The sequence below is a fragment of the Mustela lutreola genome, chromosome 15 (assembly GCF_030435805.1).
Source record: "Mustela lutreola isolate mMusLut2 chromosome 15, mMusLut2.pri, whole genome shotgun sequence".
Taxonomy (NCBI): Eukaryota; Metazoa; Chordata; class Mammalia; order Carnivora; family Mustelidae; genus Mustela; species Mustela lutreola.
In genome coordinates this window covers 67,548,763-67,571,331 of record NC_081304.1, presented here as the reverse complement: position 1 = coordinate 67,571,331, position 22,569 = coordinate 67,548,763, and the positions used below count along the sequence as shown (strand labels likewise).

Below are 22,569 nucleotides of genomic sequence, written 5' to 3'. Positions count from 1 at the left end.
AGAAGCATCCCCAAACCCAACTCAGATTTCCAAATTAATGCTCTGCTTTCCAAGGGCAGATGACAAGGCAAAGAGGCTTTCGCTGTATGCGGGTTTCACCCACCGTGAGACAGGGCTCAGGCAAGCAGCAGCCCGCAGAACATTTCTCAGTGAATGCTGTGCTTTTGCAGAGGCTTTGGCTTGGAGCGAACAGCACTTCTCTGCTGTTTCCTCAGCAAGGTTTCTGTCGCTTCAGGGAAGTAGAGCTTCGGGAGAGCTGGTGCTTCTTGGGCCTTGCTTTCACGGGTGCCATGTTCGCCTCTACTTGGGCCCAGAGGCTCAGGAAAGGCATGCTTTCTGCCCGGACTCCTTCCTAAGAGCGGAGCACACGCCCTGTCCACCTCATCCCCTCCTGTCTAAAAAAGTTTTCAAATTTATTTCTAGATAGATAGATAGATAGGTAGGTAGATGATAGTTAGACAGATATCCCAGAAGCTGCAATGCTAGGCTAAGACCAGGCTTTAAAGGGCTTTTCTATGCTCTACTAAATACTTTAAACCATTCATTATATCATAGCTCAGTGTTCAAATCTCCATTTGTTTCCTCAGTTTCCTAATATATATCTTAAGGTGACCTGATCCAGACTTTTGATCACCTTTGTCTAAATATTTCTATTTTAACAAAGTCCTTTTGAAAACTCAGAGACTATATCTTAGAAAAATACTCTGTTATCTCACCAGAGTGGAAAATATACCCATTAACTAATGATATCCATGTCTACATTAGATCCATGACATTTTTAATTCTTGGGAGCTTTTGGCTAAATGAATTTTTTAAGCTTCCTTTAAATGAAGCTTTAAGCCATCGCCACATGAATAAAATTAAAGAACTAAATGAAAACAAGCCAAGTATTTACAGAGTAATAGAATGTGCAGTGGAAAGAGTACAATTCTGAAATCATAAAGCCTAAATTAGTGTGATGCATCTTTATCAGCCATGTAATCATAAACCAGTTATCTAAATGTGTTAGCCTCAGTTTTTTCACCCATGAAATGGTGATGATAAAACTTATTATGCAGAGTTGTTGTGTGGATGTAATGAAGCATGGAGCATGAGAGTCTCTTATTCCATGCTAAAATGATAGCTATTTTTATACTTATAATAATTCTTTTTTTTTTTTTTTTTTTTATTTTTTATTTTTTATAAACATATATTTTTTATATACATATATTTTTATCCCCAGGTCTGTGAATCACCAGGTTTACACACTTCACAGCACTCACCAAATCACATACCCTCCCCAATGTCCATAATCCCACCCCCTTCTCCCCAACCCCCTCCCCCCGGCAACCCTCAGTTTGTTTTGTGAGATTAAGAGTCACTTATGGTTTGTCTCCCTCCCAATCCCATCTTGTTTCATTTATTCTTCTACCCACTTAAGCCTCCATGTTGCATCACCACTTCCTCATATCAGGGAGATCATATGATAGTTGTCTTTCTCTGCTTGACTTATTTCGCTAAGCATGATACGCTCTAGTTCCATCCATGTTGTTGCAAATGGCAAGATTTCATTTCTTTTGATGGCTGCATAGTATTCCATTGTGTATATATACCACATCTTCTTGATCCATTCATCTGTTGATGGACATCTAGGTTCTTTCCATAGTTTGGCTATTGTGGACATTGCTGCTATAAACATTCGGGTGCATGTGTCCCTTTGGATCACTACATTTGTATCTTTAGGGTAAATACCCAATAGTGCAATTGCTGGGTCATAGGGCAGTTCTATTTTCAACATTTTGAGGAACCTCCATGCTGTTTTCCAGAGTGGCTGCACCAGCTTGCATTCCCACCAACAGTGTAGGAGGGTTCCCCTTTCTCCGCATCCTCGCCAGCATCTGTCATTTCCTGACTTGTTGATTTTAGCCATTCTGACTGGTGTGAGGTGATATCTCATTGTGGTTTTGATTTGTATTTCCCTGATGCCAAGTGATATGGAGCACTTTTTCATGTGTCTGTTGGCCATCTGGATGTCTTCTTTGCAGAAATGTCTGTTCATGTCTTCTGCCCATTTCTTGATTGGATTATTTGTTCTTTGGGTGTTGAGTTTGCTAAGTTCTTTATAGATTCTGGACACTAGTCCTTTATCTGATATGTCGTTTGCAAATATCTTCTCCCATTCTGTCAGTTGTCTTTTGATTTTGTTAACTGTTTCCTTTGCTGTGCAAAAGCTTTTGATCTTGATGAAATCCCAGTAGTTCATTTTTTCCCTTGCTTCCCTTGCCTTTTGCGTTGTTCCTAGGAAGATGTTGCTGCGGCAGAGGTCGAAGAGGTTGCTGCCCGTGTTCTCCTCAAGGATTTTGATGGATTCCTTTCGTACATTGAGGTCCTTCATCCATTTTGAGTCTATTTTTGTGTGTGGTGTAAGGAAATGGTCCAATTTCATTTTTCTGCATGTGGCTGTCCAATTTTCCCAGCACCATTTATTGAAAAGGCTGTCTTTTTTCCATTGGACATTCTTTCCTGCTTTGTCGAAGATTAGTTGACCATAGAGTTGAGGGTCTATTTCTGGGCTCTCTATTCTGTTCCATTGATCTATGTGTCTGTTTTTGTGCCAGTACCATGCTGTCTTGATGATGACAGCTTTGTAATAGAGCTTGAAGTCCGGAATTGTGATGCCACCAACGTTGGCTTTCTTTTTCAATATCCCTTTGGCTATTCGAGGTCTTTTCTGGTTCCATATAAATTTTAGAATTATTTGTTCCATTTCTTTGAAAAAGATGGATGGTACTTTGATAGGAATTGCATTAAATGTGTAGATTGCTTTAGGTAGCATAGACATTTTCACAATATTTATTCTTCCAATCCAGGAGCATGGAACATTTTTCCATTTCTTTGTGTCTTCCTCAATTTCTTTCATGAGTACTTTATAGTTTTCTGAGTATAGATTCTGTGTCTCTTTGGTTAGGTTTATTCCTAGGTATCTTATGGTTTTGGATGCAATTGTAAATGGGATTGACTCCTTAATATCTCTTTCTTCTGTCTTGCTGTTGGTGTAGAGAAATGCAACTGATTTCTGTGCATTGATTTTATATCCTGACACTTTACTGAATTCCTGTATAAGTTCTAGCAGTTTTGGAGTGGAGTCTTTTGGGTTTTCCACATATAGTATCATATCATCTGCGAAGAGTGATAATTTGACTTCTTCTTTGCCGATTTGGATGCCTTTAATTTCCTTTTGTTGTCTGATTGCTGAGGCTAGGACCTCTAGTACGATGTTGAATAGCAGTGGTGATAATGGACATCCCTGCCGTGTTCCTGACCTTAGCGGAAAAGCTTTCAGTTTTTCTCCATTGAGAATGATATTTGCGGTGGGTTTTTCATAGATGGCTTTGATGATATTGAGGTATGTGCCCTCTATCCCTACACTTTGAAGAGTTTTGATCAGGAAGGGATGTTGTACTTTGTCAAATGCTTTTTCAGCATCTATTGAGAGTATCATATGGTTCTTGTTCTTACTTTTATTGATGTGTTGTATCACATTGACTGATTTGCGGATGTTGAACCAACCTTGCAGCCCTGGAATAAATCCCACTTGGTCGTGGTGAATAATCTTTTTAATGTACTGTTGAATCCGATTGGCTAGTATTTTGTTGAGTATTTTCGCATCTGTGTTCATCAAGGATATCGGTCTATAATCAATACAGACATCGGTAATATGTCAGATCTAGAGTTCAGAATGACAATTCTCAAGGTTCTAGCCGGGCTCGAAAAAGGCATGGAAGATATTAGAGAAACCCTCTCGAGAGATATAAAAGCCCTTTCTGGAGAAATAAAAGAACTAAAATCTAACCAAGTTGAAATCAAAAAAGCTATTAATGAGGTGCAATCAAAAATGGAGGCTCTCACTGCTAGGATAAATGAGGCAGAAGAAAGAATTAGTGATATAGAAGACCAAATGACAGAGAATAAAGAAGCTGATCAAAAGAGGGACAAACAGCTACTGGACCACGAGGGGAGAATTCGAGAAATAAGTGACACCATAAGACGAAACAACATTAGAATAATTGGGATTCCAGAAGAAGAAGAAAGTGAGAGGGGAGCAGAAGGTATACTGGAGAGAATTATTGGGGAGAATTTCCCCAATGTGGCAAAGGGAACAAGCATCAAAATTCAGGAGGTTCAGAGAATGCCCCTCAAAATAAATAAGAATAGGCCCACACCCCGTCACATAATAGTAAAATTTACAAGTCTCAATGACAAAGAGAAAATCCTGAAAGCAGCCCGGGAAAAGAAGTCTGTAACATACAATGGTAAAAATATTAGATTGGCAGCTGACTTATCCACAGAGACCTGGCAGGCCAGAAAGAGCTGGCATGATATTTTCAGAGCACTAAACGAGAAAAACACGCAGCCAAGAATACTATATCCAGCTAGGCTATCATTGAAAATAGAAGGAGAGATTAAAAGCTTCCAGGACAAACAACAACTGAAAGAATTTGCAAATACCAAACCAGCTCTACAGGAAATATTGAAAGGGGTCCTCTAAGCAAAGAGAGAGCCTACAAGTGGTAGATCAGAAAGGAACAGAGACCATATACAGTAACAGTCACCTTACAGGCAATACAATGGCACTAAATTCATATCTCTCAATAGTTACCCTGAATGTGAATGGGCTAAATGCCCCTGTCAAAAGACACAGGGTATCAGAATGGATAAAAAAACAAAACCCATCTATATGTTGCCTCCAAGAAACACATTTTAAGCCCGAAGACACCTCCAGATTTAAAGTGAGGGGGTGGAAAAGAATTTACCATGCTAATGGACATCAGAAGAAAGCAGGAGTGGCAATCCTTATATCAGATCAATTAGATTTTAAGCCAAAGACTGTAATAAGAGATGAGGAAGGACACTATATCATACTCAAAGGGTCTGTCCAACAAGAAGATTTAACAATTTTAAATATCTATGCCCCCAACGTGGGAGCAGCCAACTATATAAACCAATTAATAACAAAATCAAAGAAACACATAAACAACAATACAATAATAGTAGGGGACTTTAATATTCCCCTCACTGAAATGGACAGGTCATCCAAGCAAAAGATCAGCAAGGAAATAAAGGCCTTAAATGACACACTGGACCAGATGGACATCACAGATATATTCAGAATATTTCATCCCAAAGCAACAGAATACACATTCTTCTCTAGTGCACATGGTACATTCTCCAGAATAGATCACATCCTCGGTCCTAAATCAGGACTCAACCGGTATCAAAAGATTGGGATCATTCCCTGCATATTTTCAGACCACAATGCTCTAAAGCTAGAACTCAACCACAAAAGGAAGTTTGGAAAGAACCCAAATACATGGAGACTAAACAGTATCCTTCTAAAGAATGAATGGGTCAACCGGGAAATTAAAGAAGAATTGAAAAAAATCATGGAAACAAATGATAATGAAAATACAACGGTTCAAAATCTGTGGGACACAACAAAGGCAGTCCTGAGAGGAAAATATATAGCGGTACAAGCCTTTCTCAAGAAACAAGAAAGGTCTCAGGTACACAACCTAACCCTACACCTAAAGGAGCTGGAGAAGGAACAAGAAAGAAACCCTAAGCCCAGCAGGAGAAGAGAAATCATAAAGATCAGAGCAGAAATCAATGAAATAGAAACCAAAAAAACAATAGAACAAATCAACGAAACTAGGAGCTGGTTCTTTGAAAGAATTAATAAAATTGATAAACCCCTGGCCCGACTTATCAAAAAGAAAAGAGAAAGGACCCAAATAAATAAAATAATGAATGAAAGAGGAGAGATCACAACTAACACCAAGGAAATACAAACTATTATAAGAACATACTATGAGCAACTCTACGGCAATAAATTTGACAATCTGGAAGAAATGGATGCATTCCTAGAAACATATAAACTACCACAACTGAACCATGAAGAAATAGAAAGCCTGAACAGACCCATAACCAGTAAGGAGATTGAAACAGTCATTAAAAATCTCCAAACAAGCAAAAGCCCAGGGCCAGACGGCTTCCCGGGGGAATTCTACCAAACATTTAAAGAAGAACTAATTCCTATTCTCCTGAAACTGTTCCAAAAAATAGAAATGGAAGGAAAACTTCCAAACTCATTTTATGAGGCCAGCATCACCTTGATCCCAAAACCAGACAAGGATCCCACCAAAAAAGAGAGCTATACTTATAATAATTCTAATAATAGTAATTAAATTGTTCAAAATGATAATATTCATTTATATTGAGGCATTGTATTGACTATTCATAGACACATTTACCAAAATAAATTTCATTTTACTTTACCCCCTCTGAGGATATATATTCCTTAATTCAATACGAATCTCATTATGAATAATAATTATCATAATAAATATGCTGATTTTTCTTCTATTTATTTTTAGGGAAGTGTCCTTTACTGTTGAACATAAAGAAACTTAAGCAAGTCTGTCTTATTCAAAATTTGCATGCTGCTTTCTTATGAAAATAGATTATAGAGTTGTATGAAATAAATTCATGCAGTTAAGACATTTATGTTTGGAAAACTGGGTGGCCAGTTTAGTATTTCAAAAGAAGATTTTAAATTTAAACCTTAAAACTGAGCTCTTTCAGCCTTATTTATAGACCATCCTTCATGCTTCATAAGTATTCCTTCATTGTAAACTAACTAATAGTGTTTGTCACAGTGTATATAACTAAAATGGATTTTGTATTTCATTATTTCAGAGTTAGTTGCAGTTTCTACTTCCTTAATTCCTTTTTTGAAAAATAGATTAATTCTACAAAAAGATTTTTCCAGCTTTATTGAAAAATAATTGACATATTATAATTTGTAAATTTAAGAAATGATTTCTTATAACACTGCAAACTTTTAACATTGTGTAAATTTTGTACAATTTGATAAATTGGCATACATCTGTATTGCAATATAATCTACATAAAAATGTTAATACATCTACTATCTCATATAGTTTCCACTGTTTTTTATGCATGTATTGTAAGGAATTTTAAGATCCACTCTCTTAGGAACTTTAATGTATATAGTACAGTAGAGATGAACTTCAGAGGTCTTGTGGGTTTTGTTCCAGACCGCCTCAATAAAGCGATTATCTCAATAAACTAAGTCAAATCATTATTATTTTTTTTTTTTGGTTTTCCAGTGCAAATAAAAAATTATGTTTCCCAGTGCATATAAAAAATAAACACTATACTGTACTGTTCAAAAGCATTATGTCTTTAAGGAAAAACAATGTATATACCTTAAGTAAACTAGTTCTGAGATATCAGTGGGTCATAATTACTGATCACAGATCACCATAACAAATACAATAATATTGACAAAACTTGAAATATTGCAAGAATTACCAACATGTGACAGAGAGACACAAAATGAACAAATGTTGTTAGAAAAATGGTGGCAGCAGACCTATTTTATACAAAATTGCTATAAACTTTCAACTTGTAAGAATGTGATATATGCAAAGTTTAATAAAGGGAAGCACAATAAAAAAGTATGTATATATTATTAACTATGATCATCATGCTGTATATTAGATCCGGAGAACTTTTTCATATTATAGTTGCAAGTTTGTACACTTTGAACACCTTATTCCACCCCAGGTTCACCTCTTGTCAACTCAACTCTAAGTTTTCATTAGTTTGCTTTTCCTTCAGATTCTGTATGTAAGGGATATCATAATACATAAATTAAAATTAAAAAAAAATATATAAAATCTTTGAAATATTTCAATTAGTATAATACCTTAAAGATCCATCAATTGTGTTGTAAATGGCAGTATTTCTTAATTTTTCATGGTTAAGTAGTATTCCATAGTATATATTTACCATACTTTTTTATTCATTCATCCATTAATGGATACTGAAGTTATTTCCATCTCTTGCTTAGAGTTAATAATTTTATAATGAACATAAGAGTGCAGATATGTCTTCGAATAGTGACTTCGTTTCCCACCTAGAGGTGGGATTACTGAATCATATGGTAATTTTACTTTTAATAATATGATAGTCTCCATACTGTTTTCCATACAAATTTATATCCCTATCATAGTGCATAAGTTCCGCATTTTACCCAATATTTACCAAAATTTGTTAGTTTTAATTTTTTGGTAGTATATATTCTAATAGGTAGTAATATCTTGCTGTGTTTTTCAGAGGTAAACAACAACAACAACATAATGACTTTGCCCTGAGTTTTTACGTTGAGCACTTTTAAACGCTCCTGTTGGTCATTTATATAACTTTTTTGAAAAAAAAGTCTATTGAGATACTTTTGCTATTTTTTAATTATATATTATTTTCTCTTTGTATCTGTTGGTTATTAACCTCTTTTCAGATATAAGATTTGTAAGTATTTTTTTTCCATTCTGTGGATTGTGTTTTCATTCTTTCTCTCTCTTTTGTTTTTTTGGCAATGCAGAAACTTTAGTTTAATGTAATACCATTTATTTATTTTTGCTTCTTTTGCTTGTGTTTTTGGTCTGGTATCCAAAAAACTATTGGCAAGACCAATGTCAAGGAGAATTTTTCCTATGTTTTCCTTTAGGAAATTTAGTTTCATGCATCACATTTAAGTCTTTAATCTATTTCAAGTTAAGATTTATGAGTAATATAAGGTTCCAGTTTCATGCTGGTTTATGTGACTATTCAGTTTTAAATATCATTTATTGAACAGACTATCTTCACCCATTATATATGTTGGCCCCTGTCAAATATTAGGTGACTGTATGAAAGGATTTATTTCTGGACTCTCGATTCTGTTCTACTTGTTTATGGGTCTGTTTTTATGCCAGTATACTTTATTGTTTTGAGCATGAGGGCTTTGTAGTATAGTTTCAAATCAAGAGTGTAATTTCGCTTCTTCCTTCTTTCTCAGAACTGCTTTAATTATTTGTTGTCTTTTATGGTCTCATATAAATTTTAGGATTCTTTACTTCTGTAAAAACACAATATTGGATTTTTTAAAAGATTATTTAATTATTTATTTCACTGAGAGAGATGACAAGCAGGCAGAGAGGCAGGCAGAGAGAGAAGAGGTAGCAGCTTCCTGCTGAGCAGAGAGCCTGATGCAGGGCTCGATCCCAGGACCCTGGGATCATGACCTGAGCCGAAGGCAGTAGCTTAACCCTCTGAGCCAACCAGGCGCCCCTAACATTGGATTTTTGATACGAATTGAATTTACACAATGTTAATTCTTACCATTCATAAATATGAGCTATCTTTCCATTTGTGTCTCCTTCAATTTCTTTATCAATGTCATAGTTTATGGGGTACAGATCTTTCATCTTCTTAGTTAAATCTTTTCCTAAGTATTTTATTAGTTTTGATGCTAGTGTGAATTAGATTGTTCTCTTTATTTTTTCAGACAGTTCATCATTAGAGTGTTAAAATGCTCCTGTCTTGTGCTTACTTTGGCAGCACATATACTAAAATTGGAATGATGCAGAGAAGATTAGCTTGATCACTGAACAAGGATGACAAGAAAAACTGGGAAGCATTCCATATTTAAAAAAAAAACCAAAACAAAATAAAATTCTTGTGTTTTATATATTGATCTTGTATTTGGCAGCTTTACAAAATTTGTTAATTCAAAATTTTTTGTGAATTTTTTAGGATTCTTTTACATGTAAGTTCATGTTATCCAAAAAGAGAAAATTTTACTTCTTCCTTTTTTTTTTTTTTTTAGTCTTTTATTTCTTTGTGTTCCTTTTTTCTCTGGCTAGGACATCCAGTACTATGTCAAATGAGAGTAGTGAAAGTGGACACATTTGTCTTTTTTCTGATCTTTAAGGGGAAAACTTTCAAACTTTTTTGATTGAATATGAGATTTGCAATATGTGTTTTTTCTTTAATGGATTTTTTAAATTATTTTTTTAAATTTTTTATAAACATATAATGTGTAATTATCCCTAGGAGTACAGGTCTGTGAATCACCAGGTTTACACATTTCACAGCACTCACCATCACTCACCATAGCACCTGCCCTCCCCAATGTCCATACCCCCACCATCCTCTCCCAACACACCTCCCCCCAGCAACCCTCAGTCTGTTTTGTGAGATTCAGTCTTTTATGCTTTGTCTCCCTCCCAATCCCATCTTCTTTTATTTTTCTTTTCGTACGCCCGAAACCGCCTATGATGCATCTCCACTTCATCATATCAGGGAGATCATATGATAGTTGTCTTTCTGAGATTGATTTATTTCGCCAAGCATAATACCCTCTAGTTCCATCCACGTCATCACAAATAGCAGGATTTCATTTCTTTTGATGGCTGCATAGTATCCCATTGTACATATATACCACATCTTTTTATTGATTCATCTGTTGAAGGACATTTAGGTTCCTTCCATAGTTTAACTATTGTGGACATTGCTGCTATAAACATTTGGGTGCATGTGCCCCTTCAGAATGCCACGTTTGTATCTTTAGGGTATATACCCAGTACTACAATCACTGGGTCATAGGCTAGTTCTATTTTCAGCTTTTTGAGGCACCTCCACGCTGTTTTCCAGAGTGGTTTCACCAGCTTGCATTCCCACGTACAGTGTAGGAGGGTTGCCCTTTCTCCACATCCTCGCCAGCATCTGTCATTGACTGACTTGTTCATTTTAGCCATTCTGAAAGGTGTGAGGTGGTATCTCATTCTGGTTTTGATTTGTATTTCCCTGATGCCGAGTGATGTGGAGCATTTTTTCATGTGTCTGTTGGCCATTTGGATGAATTCTTTGCAGAAATGTCTGTTCATGTCCTCTGCCCATTTCTTCATTGGATTATTTGTTCTTAGGGTGTTGAGTTTGATAAGCTCTTTATAGATTTTGGATAGATACTGGCCCTTTATCTGGTATGTCATTTGCAAATATCTTCTCCCAGATAACTTCTGACAGTCATCTTTTGGCTTTGTTAACTGTTTCCTTTGCTGTGCAAAAGCTTTTTGATCTGATGAAATCCCAATAGTTCAGTCTTGCCCTTGCTTCCCTTGCCTTTGGTGATGTTCCTAGGCAGAAGTTGCTACTGCTGAGGTCAAAGAGGTTGCTACCTGTTCTCTCCTCAAGGATTTTGATGGATTCCTTTCTCACATTATGCTTCTTCATCCATTTCCAGTCTATTTTCATGTATGGTGTAAGGAAAAGGTCCAACTTCATGTTTATGCATGTGGCTGTTCAATTTTCCCAACACCATTTGTTGAAGAGGCTGTCTCTTTTCCATAGGACATTCCTTCCTGCTTTGTTGAAGACTAGTTGACCATAGAGTTGAGGGTGTATTTCTGGGCTCTCTATTCTGTTCCATTGATCTATGTCTGTTTTGGGGACAGTTCCCTACTATCTTGATGATGACAACTTTGTAATAGAGCTTGAAGTCTGGAATTGTGATGCCAACAACTTTGGCTTTCTTTTTCAATATTCCTCGGGCTATTCGAGATATTTTCTGGTTCCATATATATTTTAGGATGATTTGTCCCATTTCTTTGAAAAAAACGGATGGGATTTTTGATAGGGATTGCATTAAATGTGTAGATTGCTTTAGGTAGCATAGACATTTTCACAATATTTGTTCTTCCAATACAGGAGCATGGAACATTTTTCCATTTCTTTGTGTCTTCTTCAATTTCTTTCATGAGTACTTTAGAGTTTTCTGAGTATAGATTCTTTTTCTCTTTGATTAGGTTTATTCCTAGGTATCTTAGGGTTTTGAGTGCTATTGTAAATGGGATTCACTCCTTAATTTCTATTTCTTCAGTCTTGTTGGTATAAAAAAATGCAACCAATTTCTGTTCATTGATTTATATCCTGACACTTTACAGAATTCCTATGCAATTTATAGCAGATTTGGAGTGAAGTCCTTTAAGCTTTCCACATACAGTGTCATATCGTCTGCAAACAGGGATAGTTTGACTTCTCTTTTGCCAATTTGGCAAAGTTTGGATGCCTTTAATTTCTTTTTGTTGTCTGATTGCTGAGGCTAGGACTTCTAGTACGATGTTGAATAGCAGTGGTGATAACGGACATCCCTGCCGTGTTCCTGACCTCAGCGGAAAAGTATTCAGTTTTTCTCCATTGAGAATGATATTTGCAGTGGGGTTTTCATAGATGGCTTTGATAATATTGATAATATGTGCCCTCTATCCCTACACTTTGAAGAGTTTTAATCAGGAAGGGACACTGCACATTGCCAAATGCTTTTTCAGCATCTATGGAGAGTATCATATGGTTCTTGTTCTTTCTTTTATTGATGTGTTGTATCACATTGATTGATTTGCAGATGTTAAACCAACCTTGTAGCCCTGGAATAAATCCCACTTGGTCGTGGTGAATAATCCTTTTAATGTACTGTTGAATCTTATTGGCTAGTATTTTGGTGAGAATTTTTGCATCCGTGTTCATCAAGGATATTGGTCTGTAGTTCTCTTTTTTGATGGGATCCTTGTCTGGTTTTGGGATGAAGGTGATGCTGGCCTCAGAAAAAAAAGAGTTTGGAAGTTTTCCTTCCATTTCTCTTTTTTTGGAACAGTATCAGGAGAATAGGAATGAATTCTTCTTTAAATGTTTGGTAGGATTCCCCTGGGAAGCCATATGGCCCGGGGCTTTTGTTTGTTTGGAGATTTTTGATGACTGTTTCAATCTCCATACTGGTTATGGGTCTGTTCAGGTTTTCTATTTCTTCCTGGTTCAGTTGTGGTAGTTTATATGTCTCTAGGAATGTATCCATTTCTTCCCGATTGTTGAATTTGTTGGCGTAGAGTTGCTCATAGCATGTTCTTATAATTGTTTGTATTTCTTTGCTGTTGGTTGTGATCTCTCCTCTTTCATTCATGATTTTATTTATTTGGGTCCTTTCTCTTTCTTTATCAATCTTATTAATTCTTTCAAAGAACCAGCTCCTAGTTTCGTTGATTTGTTCTATTGTTTTTTTGTTTTGCTTTGTTTGTGTGCTTTTTTGTTCGTTTTTATTTCATTGATTTATGCTCTGATTTATTATTCCTCTTCTCCTGCTGGGTTTAGGCTTTCTTTGTTGTTCTTTCTCTGACCCCTTTAGGTGTAGGGTTATGTTTTGTATTTGAGATCTTTCTTGTTTCTTGAGAAAGGCTCGTACAGCTTTATATTTTCCTCTCAGAACTGCCTTTGCTGTATCCCACAGATTTTGAACACTTTTGTTTTCATTATCATTTCTTTCCATGATTTTTTTCAATTCTTCTTTAATTTCCTGGTTGACCAATTCATTTTTTAGAAGGATGCTGTTTAGTCTCCATGTATTTGTGTTCTTTCCAAATTTCCTCTTGTGATTTAGTTCTAGTTTCAGAGCATTGTGGTCTGAGAATATGCAGGGGATGATCCCAATCTTTTGATAATGGTTGAGATCTGATTTATGACCCAGGATGTGGTCTATTCTGGAGAATGTTCCATGTGCACTAGAGAAGAATGTGTATTCTGTTATTTTGGGATGGAATGTGTTGAATATACCTGTGATGTCCATCTTGTCCAGTGTGTCATTTAAGGCCTTTTTCCTTGTGGATCTGTTGCTTGGATGATCTGTCCATTTCAATGAGGGGAGTGTTAAATTCCCCTACTATTATTTTATTGTTGTCGATGTGTTTCTTTGATTTTGTTATTAATTGGTTTATATAGTTGGCTGCTCCCATGTTAAGGACATAGATATTTAAAATTGTTAGGTCTTCTTGTTGGACAGACCCTTTGAGTATGATATAGCGTCCTTCCTCATCTCTTATTATAGTCTTTGGCTTAAAATCTAATTGATCTGATATAAGGATTGCCACCCCAGCTTTCTTCTGATGTCCATTAGCATGGTAAATTGTTTTCCACCCCCTCTCTTTAAATCTGGGGGTGTCTTCGGATCTATGATGAGTTTCTTGGGCAGCATATTGACGGGTTTTGCTTTTTATCCATTATGATACCCTGTGTCTTTAGATTGGTGCATTTAGGCCATTTACATTCAGGGTAACTATTGAGAGATATGAATTTAGTGGCATTGTATTGCCTATAATGTGACTGTTACTGTATATTGTTTCTGTTCCTTTCTGATCTACTACTTCTAGGCTTTCTCTTTGCTTAGAGGACTCCTTTCAATATTTCCTGGAGAGTTGGTTTGGTGTTTGCAAATTCTTTCAGCTTTTGTTTGTCCTGGTAGCTTTTTAATCTCTCCTTCTATTTTCAATGATAGCCTAGCTGGATATAGTATTCTTGGCTGCATGTTTTTCTCCCTTAACACTCTGAATATATCATGCCAGTTCTTTCTGGCCTGCCAGGTCTCTGTGGATAAGTCTGCTGCCAGTCAAATGTTTTTACTGTTGTACAATACAGACTTCTTTTCCCAGGCTGCTTTCAGGATTTTCTCTTTGTTGTTAACAGTTGTAAATTTTACTATCAGGTTGTGGGGTGTGGACCTATTTTTATTGATTTTGAGGGTCATTCTTTGCATCTCCTGGATTTTGATGTTTGTTCCCTTTGCCATATTAGGGAAATTCTCTACAAAAATTCTCTCCAATATACCTTCTGCTCCCCTCTCTCTTTCTTCTTCTGGGATCCCAATTATTCTAATGCTGTGTCGTCTTATAGTTTCACTTATCTCTCAAATTCTCTCCTCATGGCCCAGTATTTGTTTGTCTCTCTTTTGCTCAGCTTCTTTATTCTCCATAATTTGGTCTTCTATATCACTAATTCTTTTGCCTCATTTATCCTAGCAGTAAGAACTTCCATTTTTTATTGCACCTCATTAATAGCTCTTTTGATTTCAACTTGGTTAGATTTTAGTTCTTTTATTTCTCCAGAAAGGGCTTTTATCTCTCTGGAGAGGGTTTCTCTAATATCTTCCATGCCTTTTTCGAGCCCAGCTAGAACCTTGAGAGTTGTCATTCTGAACTCTAGTTCTGTCATATTACCAATGTCTGTTTTGATTAGGTCCCTTGCTTTTGGTTCTGCCTCTTGTTCTTCTTCTTGTGGTGAGTTTTTCCACCTTGTCATTTTGAGCAGATAAGAATATACAAAGGAGCAATAAAATGCTAAAAGGGTGGTTAAGACCCCAGGAAAATGTGCTTTAACCAAATCAGAAGAGACCCCTAGTTGTGGGAGAATGAAAGGGGATAAAAAAGAAGTTCAAGGGGAAAATGGGTTTAAAAAAAAACAAGGAAAAAATATTAAAAAAGAAAAAATATATATATACTAGACTTGTGACTAGAACAGGGTCACTCACTTAATTTGGGGAGTATTTTGGTCTCTTAGAAGAAACTACCTCCCAAGATTTTAAAGGATGAAAAACATAAAAGGGTAGGCACAATGAAGGGATGGAATAAACCTATAAAAATGAGGAAAAAAGGGACGCCTGGGTGGCTCAGTTGGTTCAGCAGCTACCTTCGGCTCAGGTCATGATCTCAGCATCCTGGGATCGAGTCCCACATCGGGCTCCTTGCTCGGCAGGGCGCCTGCTTCTCCCTCTGCCTCTGCCTGCCATTCTGTCTGCCTGTGCTCACTCTCTCCCACCCTCTCTCTGATAAATAAATAAAATCTTTAAAAAAATGAGAAATAAATTTAATTTCTAAAAATAAGTTGATAAAGCAAGTTGGTTGGGACAGTAAAGAAAAATAAACTGGAGAGAATCTGCTCAGTCTGGACACTAGAACTATCTTGGAGATAGATTTAGGGTATATTTTGTTCTATTAGGAGAAGTTATACCCCAAATTTTTTAAAAGAAAAAACCCTATGTGTAAAAAAATATATAGTTAGGTAAAATGGAGGATAAAATATGACTATAATAATGAAGGTTCAAAATAGATGATTATTTTTTGTAAGGTATTTTAAAAATAAACTAGTTAAAAATCATTAAAAGAGGAAAGGGTAAAAGTTAAAAAAATTAGCAGAAGAAAAAAGAAAAAAAGATATAACTGCAAGACTAATGAATCATTGGGAGAAAGCCACGAATTCCTTGTTTTGCTTTCTCCTCCTCTGGAATTCCACTGTTCTCCTTACTAAGTGAAGTTGATCTTGGCTGGGTTTCTTGTTGGTCTTCTGGCAAGGGGCCTGTTGTATTGATTCTCAAGTGTCTTTGCCCGAGATGGATTTGTTCTGCCCTTACCTGGGGTAAGGCTAAGTAATCCGAGAGCTTTTGTTCCCTGAAGGCTTTCCGTAGAGTTCTGGGTGATGGAATGATAATGGCGGTCTCACAATCCTGCCCAGAGGAGTGGAGAGCTCAAGGCCCCGCTCCTCAGTGCACCCTTAGAGAAAAGTGCTTAATCACTCCCATCTTCACAGCCTCTGGCCATGCTTGAAGAAAAGCGCTCTGTCACTCGTACTTGGAGAAAAGTCCTTGGTCATTCTCATCTCCCTGGCCTCTGGCCATGCTTGGAGAAAAGAGCTCAATTACTCCCGTCTCCCTGGCCCTTGGCCGTGCTCCAAGCTCATCCTGCCTATGCCTGCTTCAAAGTAACCCTGGGTTGAGAGCTCACTCCTCAGCTTTGTCTCTGTAGCCGGCTTCCCCACTCTAATACCTGTGAGTTCTGTGACACTCAGATACCCCTGGTCCTTCTGTGACCCTGAGGGACCTGGGACTATGCTGAGCCCACTTGGGCTTCACTCTGGTTTAGCCTCTGGGGTGATATCCCTCAGTGGATCAAACTTTTAAAAAGTCCTGATTTTGTGCTCCGTTGCTCCCCCGCTTGCCAGGAGCTGCACCCCCCCCCCCCCCGCGGTCTACCTTCCTGTTCTTCGGGTTCACTTTTCTGCCGGCTCTACCTTTCAGAAAGTGATCAATTTTCTGTTTCTAGAATTGTTGCTCTCCTTCTCTTTGATCTCCCATTGGATTTGTAGGTGTTTGCAATGGTTAGATAAGCTATCTAGCTGATCTCCTTGTACCTGATGTCGTCTCAGCCTGCTACTTCTCCGCCATCTTGAATCCTTCCACGGAATATGTGGTTTTTATTATGTTGATGTGTATTCTTTCTGTACCCAGTTTGGTGAGTATTTTTATTATGAAAGGGTGTTAAATTTTGTCAAATGCCTTTTCTGCATATATTGAGTTGATCATATGAGATTTTATTGATCATTCTATTAATATAATGCAACACATTTACTGATATGTGCTGGTGAATTCAGTTTTGTAGCATTTTGTAGAGAATTTTTACATTTTTATTTATCAGGAATATTATCCAGTAGTTCTTTTTGTTGCTGCTTTGTTTTTTTGTTTGTTTGTTTGTTTTTGTTTTGTTTTGTTTTGCGTTTGTAGTGCTCCTGTCTGGTTTTGATATCAAGATAATGCTGGCCTGTAAAATGTGCCTCGGAGTATTTCAACCTCTTCAACTCTTTGGGAAGGGTTTAAAAAGTATTTGTATTATTTTGCCTTAAAATATTTGGTAGAATTCACTGTGGAAATCATCTGATTCTGGACTTTTATTTGTTAGAAGGTTTTTATTACGGATTCAATCTCCTTACCACTTATTGGTCTGTTCACATTTTTTATGTCCTTATGATTCAGTCTTGATTGGTTGTATGTGCCTAGGAATTTGTCCATTTCCTCTAGGCTTTTGATTCGCTGGCATTTAACTGTCTTTTATCCTTTATATTTCTGTGGTATCTGTTATAATGTCTCCTTTTTCATTTCTGATTTTATTGAGTCCTCTCTCTTTTTTCTGAGTTAGTCTAGCTGTCTTTTTTTTAAATTTTATTTTTTATAAACATATATTTTTATCCCCAGGGGTACAGGTTGTGAATCACCAGGTTTACACACTTCACAGCACTCACCAAAGCACATACCCTCCCCAATGTCCATAATCCCACCCCCTTATCTCAAACCCCTTTCCCCCAGAAACCCTCAGTTTGTTTTGTGAGATTAAGAGTCACTTATGGTTTGTCTCCCTCCCAATCCCATCCTGTTTCATTTACTCTTCTCCTACCCACGTAAGCCCCCCTGTTGCATCACCACTTCCTCATATCAGGGAGATCATATGATAGTTGTCTTTCTCTGCTTGACTTATTTCACTAAGCATGATACGCTCTAGTTCCATCCATGTTGTCGTGAATGGCAAGAGATTTCATTTCTTTTGATGGCTGCATAGTATTCCATTGTGTATATATACCACACCTTATTGATCCATTCATCTGTTGATGGACATCTAGGTTCTTTCCATAGTTTGGCTCTTGTGGACATTGCTGCTATAAACATTCGGGTGCACGTGCCCCTTTGGATCACGACGTTAGTATCTTTAGGGTAAATACCCTGTAGTGCAATTGCTGGGTCATAGGGCAATTCTATTTTCAACATTTTGAGGAACGTCCATGCTGTTTTCCAGAGAGGTTGCACCAGCTTGCATTCCCACCAATAGTGGAGGAGGGTTCCCCTTTCTCTGCATCCTCGCCAGCATCTGTCATTTCCTGACTTGTTGATTTTAGCCATTCTGACTGGTGTGAGGTGATATCTCATTGTGGTTTTGATTTGTATTTCCCTGATGCCGAGTGATATGGAGCACTTTTTCATGTGTCTGTTGGCCATCTGGATGTCTTCTTTGCAGAAATGTCTGTTCATGTCCTCTGCCCATTTCTTGATTGGATTATTTGTTCTTTGGGTGTTGAGTTTGCTAAGTTCTTTATAGATTCTGGACACTAGTCCTTTATCTGATATGTCATTTGCAAATATCTTCTCCCATTCTGTCAGTTGTCTTTTGATTTTGTTAACTGTTTCCTTTGCTGTGCAAAAGTTTTTGATCTTGATGAAATCCCAATAGTTCATTTTTGCCCTTGCTTCCCTTGCCTTTGGCGTTGTTCCTAGGAAGATGTTGCTGCGGCTGAGGTCGAAGAGGTTGCTGCCTGTGTTCTCAAGGATTTTCATGGATTCCTTTTACACACTGAGTTCCTTCACCCATTTTGAATCTATTTTTGTGTGTGCTGTAAGGAAATGGTCCAATTTCATTTTTCTGCATGTGGCTTTCCAATTTTCCCAGCACCATTTATTGAAGAGGCAGGTTTTTTTCCATTGGACATTCTTTCCTGCTTTGTCGAAAAGTAGAGTTGAGGGTCTATTTCTGGGCTCTCTATTCTGTTCCATTGATCTATGTGTCTGTTTATGTGCCAGTACCATGCTGTCTTGATGATGACAGCTTTGTAATAGAGCTTGAAGTCCAGAATTGTGATGCCACCAACGTTGGCTTTCTTTTTCAATATCCCTTTGGCTATTCGAGGTCTTTTCTGGTTCCATATAAATTTTAGAATTATTTGTTCCATTTCTTTGAAAAAGATGGATGGTACTTTGATAGGAATTGCATTAAATGTGTAGATTGCTTTAGGTAGCATAGACATTTTCACAATATTTATTCTTCCAATCCAGGAGCATGGAACATTTTTCCATTTCTTTGTGTCTTCCTCAATTTCTTTCATGAGCACTTTATAATTTTTTGAGTATAGATTCTGTGTCTCTTTGGTTAGGTTTATTCCTAGGTATCTTATGGTTTTGGGTGCAATTATAAATGGGATTGACTCCTTAATTTCTCTTTCTTCTGTCTTGCTGTTGGTGTAGAGAAATGCAACTGATTTCCTTGCATTGATTTTATATCTTGACTCTTTACTGAATTCCTGTATAAGTTTTAGCAGTTTTGGAGTGGAGTCTTTTGGGTTTTCCACATATAGTATCATATCATCTGCGAAGAGTGATAATTTGACTTCTTCTTTGCCAATTTGGATGTCTTTAATTTCCTTCTGTTGTCTGATTGCTGAGGCTAGGACCGCTAGTACTATGTTGAATAGCAATGGTGATAATGGACATCCCTGCCGTGTTTCTGACCTTAGCGGAAAAGCTTTCAGTTTTTCTCCATTGAGAATGATATTTACGGTGGGTTTTTCATAGATGGCTTTGATGATATTGAGGTATGTGCCCTCTATCCCTACACTTTGAAGAGTTTTGATCAGGAAGGGATGCTGTACTTTGTCAAATGCTTTTTCAGCATCTATTGAGAGTATCATATGGTTCTTGTTCTTTCTTTTATTGATGTGTTGTATCACATTGACTGATTTGCGGATGTTGAACCAACCTTGCAGCCCTGGAATAAATCCCACTTGGTCGTGCTGAAGAATCCTTTTAATGTACTGTTGAATCCTATTGGCTAGTATTTTGTTGAGTATTTTTGCATCTGTTTTCAGCAAGGATATTGGTGTATATCTCTCTTTTTTGGTGGGATCCTTGTCTGGTTTTGGGATCAAGGTGATGCTGGCCTCATAAAATGAGTTTGGAAGTTTTCCTTCCATTTCTATTTTTTGGAACAGTTTCAGGAGAATAGGAATTAGTTCTTCTTTAAATGTTTGGTAGAATTCCCCCGGGAAGCCGTCTGTCCCTCGGCTTTTGTTTGTTTGGAGATTTTTAATGACTGTTTCAATCTTCTTACTGGTTATGGGTCTGTTCAGGCTTTCTATTTCTTCCTGGTTCAGTTGTGGTAGTTTATATGTTTCTAGGAATGCATCCATTTCTTCCAGATTGTCAAATTTTTTGCCGTAGAGTTTCTCATAGTATGTTCTTATAATAGTTTGTATTTCTTTGGTGTTAGTTGTGATCTCTCCTCTTTCATTCATGATTTTATTTATTTGGGTCCTTTCTCTTTTCTTTTTGATAAGTCAGTCCAGGGGTTTATCAATTTTATTAATTCTTTCAAAGAACCAGCTCCTACTTTCGTTGATTTGTTCTATTGTTTTTATGGTTTCTATTTCATTGATTTCTGCTCTGATCTTTATGATTTCTCTTCTCCTGCTGGGCTTAGGGTTTCTTTCTTGTTCTTTCTCCAGCTCTTTTAGGTGTAGGGTTAGGTCGTGTACCTGAGACCTTTCTTGTTTCTTGAGAAAGGCTTGTACCGCTATATATTTTCCTCTCAGGACTGCCTTTGTTGTGTCCCACAGATTTTGAACCTTTGTATTTTCATTATCATTTGTTTCCATGATTTTTTTCAATTCTTCTTTAATCTCCCGGTTGACCCATTCATTCTTTAGAAGGATGCTGTTTAGTCTCCATGTATTTGGGTTCTTTTCAAACTTCCTTTTGTGGTTGAGTTCTAGCTTTAGAGCATTGTGGTCTGAAAATATGCAGGGAATGATCCCAATCTTTTGATACCGGTTGAGTCCTGATTTAGGACCAAGGATGTGATCTATTCTGGATAGCTGTCTTTTTTTTTTTTTATTTACCATTAACAAGTTTAATTTTATTTACCATTTAAAAAAAAACTTTCTAGTTTTTTAATTCTATATTTCATTTATTTCTGCCCTAATTTTTAGTTTTTTCCTTCCTTTTGCTACTTTTAAGTTTACTTTGTTCTTTTTGTATTTTTTTGAATTTTTATATTAAGTTCTTTATTTGAAATCTTTTTTTATATACATTTATAGCTATAAAATTTCCTTTTATAACTGCTTTGCTGCTTCTCATAATTTTTTGGTATATATTTTTTATTTTCCTCAAGATGTATTTTATTCCCACTTTGTCTTCTTTTTTTGATTTTTTGTTTGTTTAAAAATGTGTATGTCTGTGTATTTGTAAATTTTCCAAATTTCCTTCTGTATTGATTTCTAGTTTCATATTATTTTGGCTGGAAATATACTTGATATGCTTTCTATATTATTGATTTTGGGGGGACTCTTGTTTTGTGGTTTAAAATGTGATCTATCCTAGAAAATTTTCCACATGTGTTTGAGAAGAATATTTATTATGATACTATTGGATGGAATATCCTGTAAATATGTTAGGTTCATTTGACATATTTCTTGTTTGTTTGTTTGTTTTGTTTGTTTGAGAGAGAGCAGGGCAGAGAGAATGAGCAAGGGGCAAGCGCAGAGACAGAGTGAGAAGACCCCCTCCTGAGCAGGGAGCCCAATGTGGGACTCTATCTCAGGACCCTGGGATCACGACCTGAGCCAAAGGCAAAGGCTTAACTGACTGAGCCACCCAGTTGTCCAGGCATAGTGTCTAAATTCACAATTTTCTTATTGATTTTCTGTCTGGATGATCTATCCATAGGTAAGAGTGGGGTATTATTGTCCCCAGATATTATTGTATTGCTATTTATTTCTCCTTTTTGTTTTGTTAGTATTTGTTTTATATATTTATGTGGCTCAATATTAGGTACATGATATTTACAATTACTGTATTGATGAATTGATGACACTTTTCTTATTGTATAATGACCTTCTTTGACTCCTGTGGTAATTTTTAGCTTATATAAACCCTATTTTGTCTGTTATAGTTATTGCCACCCTTGTTTTCTTTTGTTATCATTAGCTTGGAATATCGTTTTCCATACCTTTACTCTCTGCCCATGTGTGCCCTTAAAGCTAAAGTGATTCTTTTATATGCCACATATTGTTGGATCTTGTGTTTTTTGTTTGTTTTTTAATCTATTCTAGCCTTTCTATGTCTTCCAACTGATGATTCCATTCACTTATAGTTAAAGTAATTATGGATAGGTAAGGACTTAACTATTGCCTTTCATTCTTTTTATATTTCATGATTTATTTAAATTTTAGTTAGTATATAGTGTAATATTAGTTTCAGGAGTAGAATTTAGTAATTCA

The 22,569-nt window shown here is 36.6% G+C and overlaps 1 non-coding gene across 1 annotated transcript; it reads left to right on the top strand.

Moving 5' to 3' along the window:
• Nucleotides 1-9,428: 9,428 nt before the first annotated feature.
• LOC131817154 (U6 spliceosomal RNA) lies at nt 9,429-9,535 on the top strand. The gene has a single exon (XR_009348363.1). It is a non-coding gene; the product is annotated as a U6 spliceosomal RNA (small nuclear RNA).
• The last annotated feature ends 13,034 nt before the right edge of the window (nt 9,536-22,569 follow it).